This window comes from Saimiri boliviensis, chromosome 15, assembly GCF_048565385.1.
Source record: "Saimiri boliviensis isolate mSaiBol1 chromosome 15, mSaiBol1.pri, whole genome shotgun sequence".
In the NCBI taxonomy this organism is placed as follows: Eukaryota; Metazoa; Chordata; class Mammalia; order Primates; family Cebidae; genus Saimiri; species Saimiri boliviensis.
This window is the reverse complement of record NC_133463.1, coordinates 38,569,190-38,588,814: the sequence shown is the minus strand read 5'-3', so window position 1 is coordinate 38,588,814 and position 19,625 is coordinate 38,569,190.

Here is a 19,625-nt window from a genome sequence, read left to right as displayed (position 1 = left end):
TTGTGATGTATGAGTTGAGGCAAGATAAAGCCACCATCTATGTTTTTCATATGCCATATTAAATTTTGGTTGAGAATGGGTGAAATGAAATAAACAATGAGAAAGGCACGAAAATGACAGAGAAACAGATCTTTTGCCTATTTTAAAAAATTTAAGTTAAATAATTTTAATTCAAAGGACAAATGTATTAAATACAGGGCAAATATACCTTTGTAAGAGAGCATGGCTCCAAAAGAGTATTGGCAACTTATTTTTGGTTGGTATGTTTTTCCTCTAGAAAAATGACTTTTAATTATTTATTTTTGGAATAGATGGAATTGTGGGGTAGAAAAAAAAGATGTTATCCATTTTAATGTTAGAAAAAGCAGCCTCAGCTTCTACTCATTGTCTCTTTCTCTCATGTCCTTATAACCCTAGATCTAATCTTTAAGATTCTTTTCCTCCACCTCTGTCTCAACCTCACTGTGGCTTATATACAGACAAACACACACAAACCCTTACACATATTTCTTCCTTGGCAGTATTCCCTTTTAAAAAGATATAAACATAGTTATTTTATAAAAAGAATTTGAACTTTTTAAAGAATTAATAAAACTTCGATCCTGAAAATGACATCTTTTTTTTGAGATGGAGTCTCCCTCTGTCACCCAGGCTGGAGAGCAGTGGCATGATTTTAGCTTACTGCAACCTCCACCTCCCAGGTTCAAGCAATTCTCCTGCCTCAGTCTCCTGAGTATCTGGCATTACACATGCATGCCACCACCCAGCTAATTTTTTGTATTTTTAGTAGAGGCAGGGTTTCACTATGTTAGCCAGGATGGTCTCAAGCTCCTGACCTTGTGATCTGCCTGCCTCAGCCTCTCAAAATGCTGGGATTACAGGCATGAGCCACCATGCCCAGCCAAAAATGATTTTTATAGCAGCTTTTTTTTCTTTTCTTTTTGACTTTGTCCCTCTAAACATATCTGTATAGTATTTCCCCTATAGTGAGTTTTAAATTATACATCAATTTAATTTAAGCCATCTCTAAATTACTTTTAACTGCCAGGCACTATACTGAAATGTGTCACTGATACCGAAATGAACAAATTATTCTGCAGTCCAGATGAGTATCACCTAATAAAGATATAGAGAAGTAGAGAAGAGCACGCAAATAGGCAAATTATAATACAACAGGATAACTACTGTATTAGAGCAATGATCTTGTTGTAGGTAACAGTACAGTGCAGCAAATAGGATCACAATAGCCTGGAGGAAGTTGCCACCAATTCTTTCTGGAGATGTTAGTTTGAGCCTAACAAAGGAGGAGCCCTTGGAGCTGGATTATCACATTACAACAGAAATTTGCCAAGTAAAGAACAAACACAGAGGAAATATTTTATGCAAAAGAAAAGTTATAAAAATAAAAGAAAACATACAGCATTAAATAACAGAAATGATCTAGTGAGAAAGACATGTCCCAAGAATGAGCTCATTAATAAATTTACTATAGATGGAGAAATCTTTTGGCAACTATGTGATAGCACTGAAACATAACACAGAACTTGATTACTTCTTTTGCCTTCTGCTTAAATTGGAGAGGTTATGCAAAGTGATCCTTTTTTCTTATTATTATAAATGTAACTTTCCTTAAGTTTAGAATAACTCCAAGAATACCTTCATTCTCAATTTCATTCCCACCCCCAGGGCTTTCAAGATACATCTGCATGACTTATTTTAAAAATAAACAATTCTCTATTAGAGTCTAGGAAACATTCGCCAGCTAGTTGGTGTATTAATTCATTTTGTCCTAGGATAAAATGAATTTCATTATACATGCAAAAATTGCAGTTTGCTCTGGGAAACCAACAGAATGGGTTTCAAAGCTGATAAAGGTATAATATAAGGATTTATCTTGAAAAAACTTAATGAAATTCTCAGTGAATATTTTTGAAATTACTGATATGCTTTGGAGAATATTTTTAATAATCAAAAGCAATCTTTATTAACTTATTTTCATCTAGAAAATGGAAATATACATCCAATCTCAGACTGAAGCAACCAAATGTAGTCAGTTTGGTGCCTGCCCTTGTAACTTTATATTCATGTATTGTTATGTGATAATATAATCCATAGGCATGTGAACCAGGATACATAACCATTTTTCTTATAAATGTTAGAGGATATTAAGAGATATCCCACAATAAAAAGTGAAGGAAAGAATAAGGGATTTTTTCCCCTCTACTAGATTCAGAAAGAAAAAAAAATTAGTATAGGACTTTGCTTCTATTTCCTTAAACAAATAAAATTGAGACTATCAATAAGACAGACTGGTTGATGCTAAATTCATCATTTTTTGCAGGTTCTTTCATATCACGAACTACCTGTCTAGTCTGAAAGCAACATACCTCTGAGATATAAAATCAAACTTAATTCATGCCATCATATAACTGTTTCATAGAACCTCAATTTAGAATATCCCTTATCAGGGTGAATAATACTAGAGAGCGATGGGAAGTATAGCAATAATACATCACAAAATTCCTATTGCCTCATATAAACAGGTACTAGGCAGGAGATGGAAGGTACTAACCATAAGATGAGGACATGAAAAATGCTTTTGAAGACAATAATACATTATGTTTTCCAGTTCTTTAATACATTTTGAAACACGGAAATCTCACAAATTGTTTTAGCCTAGGATTGCCTACCATTTACTCATTTGTTTACTAAAATCTGGCTGACTATAAGGCATTATTGTGACTCATTTTTAACCTGTTTCTCAAATCTATTATGCCCTTAACTCATTTCAAAATTGCTTTGCAAATCTTTTACTCCTACGCTGTGCCATTTTGTCTTCATTGTTAACATAGTTTGCCCCTTCATGCTGGATAAAAACTAAACTATAAAGTCATCTTTGATTTGCCCTTCAAATTTAGCTTCACATAAATATTTTGATGAGTTTCTCTTTATTCAAATGGGTAGGAGACTGAAGAACAGGACAACAAAGTTCTAGGAAGATTTGGTGATAAAGCTTACTGATGAGTAAAATAAAGCTTACTGGTGGCATTATTTCATGGAATAGCTGAATATATCCTAAGGTAGAGTTCAGACCTGCTTTGCCAAATCCTAGTAGAATAAATACATAATAGATGGGAAACCCATGATAAGAAGCCAAATACTGACAAAATCAAGAGAAAGAATTGAATTTAGAGGAGTTTTGAACCAGGAAGAAAGGGAAGAGCTAGAGAAATATCTCACTAGAATATCAGGTATATATTGTAGCTTTTCATATAGTCTCTGTGCATTTGAGTTCAAGAATATGCTTAGAGAAAGTAATGGAACCAAACAAATGGTATATCTACTCATAAAATATTTTTCAAACAATCTGTGATTTGGTCAAATTGAATTATGTACTGTTTCTTACATAACCCTTGAACTTTTTGACTTGTGACTGGGCATTCTGTATTTACTACAATCTGGTAATATTTAAACCCTACCATCTTAAAAAAAAAAAGCCTCAATATAAATAATTTAAAATCTACATTTTTTATGAAGATAATCATGTTGCCCTGATTTGGAAATAACTTATTTTGCCTTTGAACACACAAAACTTCTTTCCAACTCTTGTAATGCTTCTGAGCTAAATATATTACATACAGTTAAAACATATGAACACTGCAATACATATATACTTGGGTTAAGTGTTATGTGTATGTGTATCTACAGTAGTTCCCCTCCTACTTTGATAAGTACTTTGAAGGCTCTTTTGTCTTTGTAAGTTCTCATTATTATCATAATTCACAAAATAGGTGCCCAGTAGAAATGTGTTGAATAAATGTATAAAGGAAGAAGTTAGAAATGAAAAAAAGAAGAATGCAATGGTCAGGTAAACCGTGCATATTTAAGAACAACTAACCCACTTCTACCATGAGAAATTTCCTTTGCATTCTCCTTTCCCTTCTTCTGTTGTCAATAAATATTAGGTTAAAAAAATAAGATAACTGAGAAGATTATGAGAAGATGGTGGAGTAGGAAACATCAGAAGTCTGTCTCTCCACCTGTGCAACAACTATATTGGCAGGATCTGCCTGATGTAACATTTTCGTAACACTAGAGTCATTTCACATGCTCGGGGGAAGGTTCAGGCTCAGAAAACAACAACAACAACAACAACAACAACAAAAACCTGAGGTCTCCATTTTATACCTCAGGCTGATTCTCACAACAGAGACATATTTTTACAACTAAGAAATCAAAAGTTTTTACATAATCAAGTCAAAACAAAACAGCAAATCCTGAGAAAGGGAGAGAATTTGATCTCCAGAGTTAGCTATTTAGTAGATGCAAATTTCCAGTTTGCAAGAACACAAAAATCACAAGACATACAAAGATACAGAAAAATATAACCCATTCAAAGAGGAAAAAAACCAGATAATTTTCCTTAAAAAATACCTAATGGCAAATCTACTAGACAAAGGCTTTAAAACAACTCTATTAACTGTCTTAATGATACTCAAAGAATTTAATGAATATGTGGAGAAAGAAAAATATATATAAACAAATGAGAGTATCAGTGAGATGGAAAACATAAAGAGAAAACAAAAAGAAACCCCCAAACTGAAAAGTACAACAGACATGAAAAATTCACTAGAGAAATTCGAAAGCAGATTTGAGTAGCAGGTGAAAGAATTGCCAAACTTGAGTGTATGATAATGGAAATTAATGAGTTTGAGGAACACACAAAGAAACTGAAGAAAAGCGAACAGAGCCTACGAAACTTGTGGGACATGATAAAACAGATGAACATATACATTGAGGGAATGCCAGAAAAAGAAGAGAAAGAAATAGAGACAGAGAGACTCTTTTAAGAAATAATGACCAAAATCTTTCTAAATTCAATGAAAGACATAACTATAAATATACAATAAGCTCAAAAAACTCCAAGTAGTATGACCTCAAAGAGGTTCACATTGAGATACATTATAATCAAATTATTGAATGACAGACAGAATTTTGAAAACAACAAAAGAGAAGTGAATCATCACATACAAGTTATCCTCAATCAGATTACTGGCATATTTCTCATTATAAACTTTGAAAGCCATGCTATAGACAAAATGTTTGTGTCCTTCCAAAACATATGTGTTGAAGCCCTAATCCCCAAGGTGATGGAATGTGGAAATGGAGTCTTTGGGAGGTAATTAAATCATGAATGTGGTACCCTCATGAATGGGATTAATGCCCTTCCAAGAAGAGACACAAGTGAGACCATCTCTCTCTGCCATGTGAGGATACCTCAAGAAGGCAACTATCTTCAGGAAAGAAAGAGGGATATCACTAGAACACAGCTATGCTAACACCCTGATGTTACACTAGCAAGAAATAAATGACTATTTTTTAAGCTATCCAGTTTGTGGTATTTTTTGATATGGCAGGCCAAGTTAACTAATACAGGGCAGAAGACAATGGGTGACATATTCAAAGTGCCAAAAGAAAAAGAGTTTCAAACAAGAATCTGGTAAAACTGCCCTTTAAAAAAATAAAAAGAAATGAAGGCATTCCTAGATAAACAAAAGCTGAGCAAGTTCATTACCGCTAGACCTGTCCTGAAAAAGGCTAAAAGGAGTCCTGCAGGTTGAAATAAAACTACACTAGAGAGTAACTTTAAGCCATGTAAAGAAATAAAGATCTCAAGAAATGTGTAGGCAATTAAAAATAGCTATAATTACTGTAAAAATGATACATAACACTTTTTGTTTTCAAACTTAAAGTTTTAATTTAACAAACTAGGATATTTCAAAAATTATTAGTCTAAATGCTAGTATTATTGTTACTTTGGTTTATAACTCTGCATTTTATTTTCTATATAACATAAGAGACTAATATCCTTTTAAAATGAATTTACGTTTGTAGACACACAATGTATAAATACATAATTTTGTGACATCACCAACAAACTAGTGGGAGTGGGGCTGTTAATGGAGCGAAGTTTATGTATGTTATTGATTTTAAGTTAGTTTACATTTAAATTAGACTTATGACTTTAGAATTTTAAATGCAATCCCCAAGAAAACTATAAAGAAAATAGCTAAATAATAGGAAATGAGAAATAAATTTAAACCTTTCACTATCAAAATCAACTGAAGAAAAAAGAAGATAGTAATGCAGGAAATGAGGTGGGGAAGCAGACATTAGGCATGTGAAAAACAAATAGAAAAATTATAGAACTCATTCCATATTAGTAATTACTTTAAATGTTAATAGATTAAACTGGCCTGTCCCATCGAACATTGGGATTGGAAAATAGATATTTTAAACAATATGCAAATATATACTATCTATAAGACACTTACTTCAGATCCACAGACACAAATAGGTTAAAAGTGAAAAAAAAATGCAAAAGGATCTCTCAAGCAAATAGTAACCAAAAGAGTGCAAGGGTGGCTATATTAATATCACAAAAAGGGGATCACGAGGTCAAGAGATCGAGACCATCCTGGTCAATAAGGTGAAACCCCGTCTCTACTAAAAATACAAAAATTAGCTGGGCATGGTGGTGCGTGCCTGTAATCCCAGCTACTCAGGAGGCTGAGGCAGGAGAATTGCTTGAACCCAGGAGGTGGAGGTTGCTGTGAGCCAAGATTGTGCCATTGCACTCCAGCCTGGCTAACAAGAACAAAACTCCATCTCAAAAAAAAAAAAAAAAAGTTTGCAAGAGACACAGAAAGGTATTATATATTAATAAAAGGTTCGATACTGCAAGAAGATATAACAGTTATAAACATTTACAAGCTTAATAAGACCATCAAAATATATGATGCAAAAAGTTTAACAGTTCTGTAATAATAGTTAGAGACATCAATACTTCACCATCAGAGATGGGTAGAACTAGACAGAAAATAAGAATATAGAGGGCTTGAACAACACAATAAAACTATATCTAACAGACATACACAGAACACTATGCAACAACCACAGAATACACATCTTCTGAAGTGCATATGGGAGATTTTCCATGACAGACCATATATTATGTTGCAAATTAGTTCTCAATCAATAAAACAGTAGATATCATACAACATATCTTCTTCACCACAGTAGCATAAAGTTATAAATCAACAGAAGGAAAAATGAAAAATGTACAAATTTGTGAAAATTAAACAACATACTATTAAACAATCTAGGATAAAAGGAGAAACTACAAATGAAAACACAATATATTAAAACTTATAGGACACAGCAAAAGTAGTGCTAATAAAATTATTTATAAATGTGAATGATTAAATTAAAATACAAAGAAAAATATCAAGTCAATAACTTAACTTTTAAGTAACTAGAAAAAGAACAAACTAAACCCAAAACTAGCAAAAGAAGGGACATTTTAAAGATTAGATCAGAGATAAATAATTAAATGTGACAGAGAAAAATCTAGGAAAACAAAAGTTGGTTCTTTGAAAACATCAATAAAATGGACAAACCTTTAGCTAGACTAAGAAAAATGAGAGAAGACTAAAATTACTAATATCAAAAACTGGAGGCATTACTATGATTCTACAGAAAAAAAAGGATTGTAAGAGAGTACTATGAAAAAATTATATGCCAACATGTTGGATAATCTAGATGAATGAACAAATTCCTAGAAAAATGTATCAATACTTAATCATGAAGAAATAGAGAATCTGAAGAAAATACAACTGATAAGTAGATTGAATCCATATTCAAAAATCTCCTAACAAAGAAAAATCTTAAATCTGACTCTTCACCCATGAAATCTTGGAAACATTTAAAGAACTAATACCAATTCATCTACAACACTTCCAAATATATTAAAGAGAAAGAAACACTCCCTAACTCATTCTATGAGATCAGTATTACCCCGGTACCAATGACAGATATCCTTTATGAACATTGATACAAAACTTTTCAAAAGCACACTTGTGAACTAAATTTGAGAGCACATAAAAGGATTATACATCTCATGAGGAAGATATTTATTCCTGGAATGAAAGGATGGCTCATGGATTAATATAAAAATTAATCCATGTTATATACCACATCAATACAACAAAGGGAAAAAACACGAACAAGTCATCTTAGTTGATGCAGAAAAAGCGTTTGACAAATTCAATACTTTTACATAATATAAACACTCAACAAACAAGGAAAGAAATAAAAGACATATACGTAAAACTTATAACAAATACCATACTCCATAGTGAAACACTTAAAACTTTTCTTCCAAGATCGGGAACAAGGCAAGGGTACCTGCTTTCACCACTTCTATTCAACATAGAATTGAAAGTCCTAGCAAGAGAAATTAATCATGAAAAATATGTAATACAAACATCTCTTTTCAAAATAAAAATATATGTAGAAAACCCTAAATATTACACACACACACACACACACACACACACACACACACACACACTACAGAAGTAATGTGCTCCTTTATTTAGGAGAGATACATCCCAATGCTCCCAGTGGATGCCTGAAACTGTGGATAGTACCTAATTCTACATATACTATATTGTTATACTATATTGTTCCCAATACATACATACCTATGATAAAATTTAATTTATAAATTAGGCACAGTAAGAGACAACCAGTCATAAGAAATAATAAATAGAACAATTACAGTAATACGCCAACATCACTACCTTTCACTGAGGGACCATTTTTTTTTTCTTTAGGTGGAGTCTCTCTCTGTCACCCAGACTGGAGTGTAGTGATGAAATATTGGCTAACTGCAGCCTACACCTCTTGGGTTCAAGCGATTTTCCTGCCTCAGCCACCCAAGTAGCTAGAACTACAGGCATCCTCCATCATGCCCCACTAATTTTTATATTTTTAGTCAAGTCAGGGTTTCAGTATTTTGGCCATGCTGGTCTAAAATTCCTGGCCTCAAGTGATCCACCTGCCTCAGGAACCATTATTAAATATAAGAATTACTGGAACACAAGCACTGCAATACTTTGACTATTGGTCTGATAACCGTGATGTTACTTGTGACAAATGGGTGGTTAATACACAGTGTAAATATCCTGGACAAAAGGATTCTTATCCCAGGTAGGATGGAGGATGGAGTAGGATGGAACAAGATTTCATCAGCCTACTCAGAAAGACATGCAATTTAAAACTTGTGCATTTATTTCTAGAATTTTCCATTTAACATTTTTGAACTAGAGTTGACTCTAAGTAAATAAAACTATGGCAAGAAAATCATAGATAAATGGGGGCTACTATAATAAACAAATTAAGCAAAGTACAATAGCAGAATATAAAGTAAACACACAAAAATCAATTGCATTTCTACACACTAACAATGAACCACCCAAAAAGGAAACTGAAAAAAAAACAATTCAATATATTATAGCATCACAAAGAACAAATGCAGTCATGCACCACATAATGTCTTCGTCAGTGACAGACCTCATAAATAATAGTGGTCCAGTAAGAATTTAATATCACATTTTATTCTAATTTTTATATGTTTCCATATGCTTAGATTCACAAACACTTACCATTGTGGTACAATTGAGTTTAGTATTCAGTACAGTAAAATGTGCTGTGCAGATTTGTAGCCTAGGAGGAATAAGCTATAGTGTAGGTATGTAGTAAGCTATACCATCTTGGTTTTGGTGAGTACGCACTGATCTCCACACAACAAAATCAACTAATAATGCATTTATCACAGAACATGTCCCCATCATTGAACAACACATGGTTGTATTTAGGAATAAATTTAACCAAAGAGTGGAATAACGTATACAATGCAAACTGTAAAACACTGATGAAATAAATTAAAGAAGATGCAAATAAATGGAAAAGCATCCACATTTGGGAACAGGAAGATTTAATATTGTTAAGCTGTAAATAATACTGAAAGCAATCTACAACTTAATGCAATCCTTGTCAAAATCTCAATGTAAAACCTATCCTAAATTTTATGTAAAATCTCAAAGGACCCCAAATAACCAAAACAATCCTGAAGAAGAACAAAGTTGGAGAACTCACACTGTTTCATTTCAAAACTTACTACAAAGCTACAGTTATCAAAACAATGTGCTACTGGTATAAAGACAGACATATGGACCAATGAAATGGAATAGGCAGTCCAGAAATAAACCTTTCCATTTATACTTAAAGGATTTCTTCAATATGGCACCAGAGGCACAGGCAAGAAAAAAAAAAAGGAAACAATGGACAATTCAGACTTTAAAATTTTTAAAACATGTACAACAAAAGACTCATGAACAGAGTAAAAGGTAACCCACATATTAGAGGAAGATATTTGCAAATAATATACATGATAAGGGATTAATACCTAGAATACATAGAGAACTCTTAAAACTCAACAGCAAAGAAAACTCATTTCAAATATGTACAGAGGATTTAAATAGATGTTTCTCCAAAGAAGATATATAAATGGCCAGAAAGCATATGAAAAGATGCTCAGCTTCACTAATCTTTAGGAAAATGCAAAATCAAATTATGAAGAGGTATCATCTCACACCTATTAGGATGGTTACTATAAAAAAAATAGAAAATGAAGCCTACTTGATACTGATGGATAAGCTTTTTGATGTGCTGCTGCATTTGGTATTCCAGTATTTAATTGAAGATATTTACATCAATGTTCATCATGAATATTGACCTAAAGTTTTCTTTTTTAGTTGTGTCTCTGCCAGGTTTTGGTATCAGAATGATATTGGTCTCATAAAATGAGTTAGGGAGGATGGCCTCTTTTTGTATTGCTTGGAATAGTTTCAGAAGGAATGGTACCAGCTCCTCTTTGTACGTCTGGTAGAATTAGGCTATGAGCCCATCTGGACCTGGACTTTTTTTGGTTGGTAGGCTATTAATTGCTGCCTCGACTTCAGATCTTGTTATTGGTCTATTCAGGGATTCAATTTCTTCCTGGTTTAGTCTTGGGAGGGTGTAAGTGTCCAGGAATTTATCCATCTTCTAGATTTACTGGTTTATGTGCATAGAGTTGTTTGTAGTAATTGCTGATGGTAGTTTGCATTTCTGTGGAATCGGTGATGATATCCCCTTTATTATTTTTTGTTGCATCTATTCAATTGTTCTCTCTTTTCTTTTTATTAGTCTGGCTAGTGGTCTATTTTGTTGATATTTTCAAAAAACCAGCTCCTGGATTTATAGATTTTTTTGAAGGGTATTTTCGCCTCTATCTCCTTCAGTTCTGCTCTAATCTTAGTTATTCCTTGCCTTCTGCTAGCTTTTGAATTTGTTTGATCATATTCCTCTATCTGTTTCTATTTTGATGATAGGGTATCAATTTTAGATCTTTCCTCGCTTCTCATATGGGCATTTTGTGATATAATTTTCCCTCTAGACACTGCTTTATATGTGTCCCAGAGATTCTGGTTATGTTGTGTCTTTGTTCTAATTGGTTTCAAAGAATATCTTTCTGTCTTCATTTCATTGTTTATCCAGTCATCATTCAGGAGCAGTTTCCATGTAGTTGTGTGGTTTTGAGTGAGTTTCTTAGTCCTGAGTTCTAATTTGATTGCACTGTGGTCTGAGAGACTGGTTGTTATGATTTCTGTTCTTATGCATTTGCTGAGGAGAGATTTACTTCCAATCATGTGGTCAATTTTAGAGCAAGTGAAAGTGGTGCTGAGAAGAATGTAGGCTTCATCCCGGTGATGCAAGGCTGGTTCAACATATGCAAATCTATAAACGTAATCCATCACATAAAGAGAACAAAAGACAAAAACCACATGATCTTCTCAATTGATGCAGAGGTCTTTGACAAAAGTCAACAGCCTTTTATGCTAAAAACTCTCAATAAACTAGGTATGGATGGAATGTATCTCAAAATAATAAAAGCTATTTACAACAATCCCACAGCCAATATCATACTGAGTGGGCAAAAACTGAAAGCTTTCCCTTTAAAAACTGGCAACAGACAAGGGTTCCCTCTCAAACCATTCCTATTCAACATAGCATTGGAAGTTCTAGCCAGAACAATTCCTCAAGAAAAAGACATAAAGGATATTCAATTAGGAAAAGAGGAAGTCAAATTGTCTCTATTTGCAGACGACATGATTGTATATTTAGAAGACACCGTCATCTAACCCAAAATCTCCTGAAACTGATAAGCAACTTCAGAAAAGTCTCAGGATAAAGCATCAATGTGCAGAAAACACCAGCATTCTTATGCACCAATAACAGACAAACAGAGAGCCAAATCATGAGCAAACTCCCATTCACAATTCCCACAAAGAGAATAAAATACCTAGGAATACAACTAACAAAGGACGTGAAGGACCTCTTCAAGAAGAACTAAAACCACTGCCCAAGGAAATAAGAGAGGACACAAACAGATGGAAAAACATTCCATGCTCATAGTTAGGAAGAATCAATATTGTGAAAATGGACATACTGCCCAAAGTAATTTATAGATTCAACACTATCCCCATCAAGCTACCATTGACCTTCTTCGCAGAACTGGAAAAAAACACCTTAAACTTCATATGGAGCCCCCACTCCCAAGAAAAGCTCACATAGTCAAGACAATCTTAAGCAAAAGGAACAAAGCTGAAGACATCATACTACCTGACTTCAAACTGTACTACAAAGCTACAGTAATCAAAACAGCATGGTACTGTACCAAAAAAGAAATACAGACCAATGGAACAGAATGGAGGTCTTGGAAGTAACATCAAACATCTACAACCATCTGATCTTCGACAAACCAGGCAAAAACAAGCAATGGGGAAAGGATTTCCTGTTTAATAAATGGTTTTGGGAAAACTGGCTAGCCATGTGCTGAAAGCAGAAACTGTACCCCTTCCTGACACCTTACACAAAAATTATTTCCAGATAGATTGAAGATTTAAAGATAAGACCTACCACTATAAAAATCCTAGAAGAAAACCTAGGCAACACCATTCAGGAAATAGGCATAGGCAAGGACTTCATGACTAAAACACCAAAAGCAATGGCAACAAAAGCCAAAATAGACAAATGGGATCTAATTAAACCCCAGAGCTTCTGTACAGCAAAAGAAACAATCATTAGAGTGAACTGACAACCAATAGAATGGGAAAAAGTTTTCACAAACTGCCCATCTGACCAAGGTCTAGTATCTAGAATCTACAAGGAACCAAAGCAGATTTGCAAGCAAAAAGCAAATAACCCCATCAAAAAGTAGGCAAAGGATATGAACATACACTTTTCAAAAGAAGACACTTATGTGGCCAACAAACATATGAAAAAATACTCATCATCACATTAGAGAAATGCAAATCAAAACCATATTGAGATACCATCTCATGCCAGTTAGAATGGTGATCATTAAAAAATGTGGATACAGATGCTGGAGAGGATGTGGAGAAATAGGAACACTTTCACACTGTTGGTGGGAGTGTAAATTAGTTCAACCGTTCTGGAAGACAGTGTGGCAATTCCTCAAGGATCTATAAGTAGAAATACCATTTTACCCAGCAATCCCATGATTGGGTATATACCCAAAGGATTATAAATCAATTATAAAGACACATGCACATGTATCTTCTTTGTGGCACTGTTTATAATAGCAAAGACTTGTAGCCAACACAAATGCCCATCAAGGCAGACTGGACCAAAAAAATGGGGCACATATACAACATGGAATACTATGCAGCCATAAAAGAGGATGAGTTCATGTCCTTCATAGGAACATGGATGAATCTGGAAACCATCATTCTCAGCAAACTGACACAAGAACAGAAAACCAAACCCTGAATGTTTTCACTCATAGGTGGGTGTTGAACACTCCAGTGAACTGAAATAAGGGTCTCAAAGAGATATTTGTATACCCATGTTCATAAGCAGCATTATACACAATAGATAAAAGATGACAGCAATTCAAATGTTCATCAACAGATAAGCAAAATATGATAGATACATAAAATGGAATATTATATATCTTTAAAAATGAAGAAAACTCTCGTGACCAGCCTGGCCAACATGGTGAAACTCTGTCTCTACTAAAAATATAAAAATTAGCCAGGCATGTTGGTGGGCACCTGTAATCCCAGCTATTCAGGAGGCTGAGGCAGGAGAATTGCTTGAACCTGGGAGTTGGAGGTTGCAGTGAGCAGAGATCGTGCCATTGCACTACAGCCTGGGCAACAAGAGTGAAAATCTGTCTCCAAAAAAAGGAAGCACATTCTGATATATGCTACATATGGATGAACCTTGAGGATATTATACTAAATGAAATAAATCTATCACTAAAAGGCAAGTACTGTAGACTCCTCTTACATGAGGCACTTGCGGTAATCAGAATCATAGAGATAGAGCATAGAGTTGTGTTGTCAGAGGGTGAAGGCAAAAGTGAATGGGGATTTATTGTTTAAGAGATATGGTGATCCAGTTTTATAAGAGAAAAAGAGTTCTGTAGATGGATAATGGTGATTGGTTGCATAGCAATATGAATGTGCTTAATGCTACTGAGTACTAACTAATATTGAGTATTAAGTATATTCTACTATGTAATACTACTTAAATACTGTATTCTTAAAAATAATGAAGATAGTATATTTTGTGTTCTGTATATTTTACCACAATAAAAAATTTGGAAAAAGAAAAGAATACCTTAATCATATAAGCAAGTTTCCACGATTTTTCTATGGTTACCCTTTATTACGATTAAAGTTTTTAGAATTACTTCCAGGAAAACAACACAATGAAGAGGTTGTGAAGTTACAAAGCCTTAAAACAAAAAGTGATTGCAATTAAAAGTGATAACGAAGGACGTAAAGGAAAGTCTGTAAGTCATTGGAGAACTATGCACAGATTTTACCCTCTTACCATGAAAGAAAAGTAAGAAACAGAGAGTCCAAAACTCATTGTAGGACAAGTCGATAGGTCTCTTTTCCCTTCCACAAATTAGAAACCTAGATTTTTCCACTTAGCAACAAAGATACTGACACAATAGTTCAGCTGTATTATAGGAATCTTTTTGTCATCTATCTAGAAACTTCATCACCAGGCATAGTGATATTCCTAATAAGCATTAAATAATCAATTTATATATTAAATTTCAGAAGATTGCATGTCTAACTAGTAGACAATCCTAGGCTGCTTCACTATGTATAAGTAGCACCCTGAGAATATGATCTTACTGCCCTGCAATGGGTGGAATGTAATAGAATTAGTTCAAATTACAAGAAATGATCCAAGATGATGGGGATAAGAGTTATACTTCGTTACATTTATATGCAGATTTTCAGTTTATAAAATACGTGTTTTGTGCCCCTGTACAGCAAGTAGAAGAGGTATTACAAATTCTATTTTTATAAAATATTCTGAAATTTAAGGAATGTCCACATTCTCAAAGTTCATGGATTCAGGAGCTCAAGATATCTGTAGATGGGTTTCTGGTAAATATGATTTTGATGTCATAGCACAGGTACAATTCCAATCAAAATCTAAGCAAGTTATTTAGTGGAATTTGACAAACTGATTGTAAAGTGTATATGGAGAGGAAAAAGAAACATAATATCCGACTTTAAGACCTACTATAAAGCTACAATAATCAAGACAGTGCAGTATTGATGAAAGATCAAACAAATATATCAATGGAACAAAATAGCCCAGACAGATCCATAAAATGTAGACAACTAAACTTTGACAAAATCAGTCTTTGACAAGATCTTTTTACAAAGAAACAAAGTCCATACAATGGGGCAAAAATGGTCTTTTCAACATATGGGGCTGGAACAACTTGACACCCACCTACAACAGAAAAATCAAATCTAGACACAGACCTTACACCCTTCACAAGAATTAACTCAAAGTGGAACACAGACCTAAAGGAAAAACACAAAACTATAAAATCTCCTAGAAGATAACATGAAAAAACCTACATGACCTTGGATATTGCAATGACTCATTAGATATAGTATCAAAGACACATCCATGAAATATATAATTGGTAATCTGGACTTCAAAATTTAAAAACTTTTGCTCTGCAAAAGATAATGTTAAGAGACTGAGAAGAGAAGCAACAGAGTAGAAGAAAATATTTGCAAAAGACACATCCGATAAAAAACTATTACCATATGTGTGTGGGGGTGTGTATATATCCTATATAACTATATATATTTATATATATAGTTTAAACTCAACAATTATATATGTGTGTATACTATATATGTGTGTGTGGGCATGTATATATACATAGCCTATATAACTATATATATAGTTTAAACTCAACAACTATATATATAGTTGCATATAGTATGTATACTATATATGTATGTATATATAACTGTATATAGTATGTATATATATAGTACATATATATACTCTAATATAGTATGTATATTATATATATAGTAAATAAACAACTTGATTTTAAAATGAGCCATTTTGAGTTGATTTTTGTATAAGGTGAGAGATGAGGATCCAGTTTCATTCTTTTACATGTGGCTTGCCAATTATTCCTGCAACATTTGTTAAATAGGGTATGCTTTCTCCACTTTGTTTTTGTATGCTTTGTTGAAGATCAGTTGTCTGTGAGGATTTGACTTTATTTTTGGGTTCTCTGTTCTGTTCCATTGGTCTATGTGTCTATTCTTACACTAGTACCATGCTATTTTGGCAATGGTAGCCTCGTAAGTATAGTTTGAACCTGGGTAATGTGATGCTTCCTAATTTGTTCTTTTTTGTTTAGTATTGCTTTGGCTATGTGGGCTGTTTTTAGGTTCCATAAAATTTCACGATTGTTTTTTCTAGGTCTGTGAAGAATGTTGATGGTATTTTGGTAGGAATCACACTGAATCTGTAGATTCCTTTTGGCAGTATGGTCATTTTCACAATATTGATTCTCCCCATCCATGAGCTAAAGATGGATCAAAGCCTTAAATCTAAGACAGGAAACCACAAAAAATCTGGAAGGTAACATCAGAAAAACTCTTCTAGACATTGGCTTGGCAAAAAATTCATAACCAAGAACCTAAAAGCAAATGCATCAAAAAAAGAATAAATAAATAGGACCTATTAAACTAAAAAACTTCTGCATAGCAAAAGAAATAACCAGCAGAGTAAACGTACAACCCACAGAGTAGAAGAAAATATTCACAAACTATGCAACCAATAAAAGACTAATATCCAAAATCTATGAGGAGCTCAAACAAATCAGCAAGAAAGAACCGATGAATCCCATGAAAAAGTGAGTAAATGATATGAATACACAATTCTCAAAAGAAGATATACAAATAGCCAACATACATATAAAAAAAAAAACCCTCAACATCGCTAATTATTAGGAAAATGCAACTTAAAGCTACAATAAGATACCACCTTACTCCTGCAAGAATGACCATAATTAAAAAAAAAAAATGTTGGCATATACATGGTGAAGAGGGGACACATCTATGTTGCTAGTGGGAATCTAAACTAATCCAACCTCTATTGAAAACAGTGTGGAGATTACTTAAAGAATTAAAAGTAGAACTACCATTCAATCCAGCAATCCTAATACTGGACATCTACACAAAGGACAAGAAGTCATTATGTGAAAAAGACACATGCACACTCATGTTTATAACAGCATAATTCTCAATTGCAAAAATATGGAGCCAACCTAAATGCCTATCAACCAATGAGTAGATAAAGAAAATGCGACATACGTACACCACAGAATACTACTGAGTCATAAAACAGAATGAAATAATGGCATTTGCGGCAACTTGGATGGAGTTGGAGACCATTATTCTAAATGAAATAACTCAAGAATTAAAAACAAAATACCATATATTCTCACTTAAAAGTAGGAGCTAAGCTATGAGGATGCAAAGGTATAAGAATGACACAATGGCCTGTGAGGACTTTGGGGAAAGTGTAGTAGGGGTGTGTGAGGGATAAGTGTACACTGCTAGAGTAACAAGTGCACCAACATCTCAGAAACCACCACTAAAGAACTTATTCATATAACCAAAAACCACCTGTTTCCCCAAAACTATTGAAAAATAAAGATAAACATAAATTGTCCAAAGATCTTAACAGATATCACACAAATATATACAGAGAGCAAATAGGCACATTAAAAAAAAAAAAAAAAACCTACATACCCACCACAATGGCCAAAATCCAAACAACAACAAATTTGGTGACAAATTCTGATGAGGATGTAAAGCAATCAGAAATCTCATTCATTGCTGATTGGTAATGTCCCTTTGGAAGACTCTAGTGATTTCTAACAAAACTCAACACTCTTATCATAAAATCTAGTGATTGCACTTCTTAATATTTACCCAAAGGAGTCAAAAACTATGCCTATACAAAAGTCTGTACAGGAGTTTTTATAGCCGTTTGTTTTATAATTGCCAAATCTTGGAAGTAACCAAGATATCCTTCAGAGAGTGAATCGGTAAATAAACTCTGGTACATTCAAACAAATTTTACTCTGCGCTAAAAAGAAATAAGCTATCAAGCTATGAAAAAACACAGAATAACTAAAATGCAGGTTATCAAGTGAAAGACGCCAATCAGAAAGGGCTACATATTGTATGATTCAAATCCTAGGACAATATGGAAAAAGTGAAACTATGAGCACTGTAAAAAAAAAAAATCAGAATTTGACATGAATTACAAGGAGAACAGAGTATTTTAGGTCATTGATATTATTCTGTATAATACTATAATAGTGAATGAATGACATTTAACATTTGTCCAAACCCACAGAATGTATAACCCTAAGGTGAACTCTAACATAAGCTACAGAATCTGGGCAATAATGATGTATCAATATACATTTCTCAATGGTGAAAAAAATACCACTGTAGTGAAGAAGGATGCTGATGATGACGGGAGCTATACATGAGTGTTGGCAGGTGATATATGGGAAATCTTTATGCCTTCCATTCAAATTTGCTGTGAACCTAAACGCTCTAAAAAATAAAGTCATCTATTAAAAAAACACACACGTATTAGAAAAGCAAGTGGAGTGTGGAACAGAGGCAGAAAAAGCAACCAGGACAGAATTACTTTGCAAAGGGATTTAAAATTGCACTGTAAAAATATCCTGTTGTCTATCACGATAGCCTGAGAAAATTAAAGAATATAAGCATACCAGGAAAAACTGAAACTACAAATGCTTTACCTGATTATGTCTGTCACTTTGGATTCCTCACTGAATTTACAGCATTCCCATTAATATTATCAATATGTTATAACAATGCAGTGCACCATGAAATGAAATAAAATTAACTTAGATAAATGTAGTATCTACTCTCTAGGATCCTCACATATAAACAAAATATAGATGGAAGGGCATGCAAACACATGAACATTTTAATTGCAGATCAAATATGTGTCAACAAGAAAAACTCAACAGGACCTGAGAGTTAAAGCTTTCTTATAATTTACATAGAATTAGCATGGAATATGCAATTGCAGAATATGAAATAATTATTCTCTCCCTTATTTCACTCATCTGGTTAAAGGCACCATACTGGGGTCATTTTTCTATTTTAAATGTCATTTTTGCTGTTCTTCACCATTTTCTGCCTCAACGTTGCTAGCCTCTTAACCCTCTCACACATATACTTAGTTGTCTGGACTGTCCTATACCCACTAGTGTTAAGGACCCAAGTAGCCTTATCTCACAAAGATTTCCA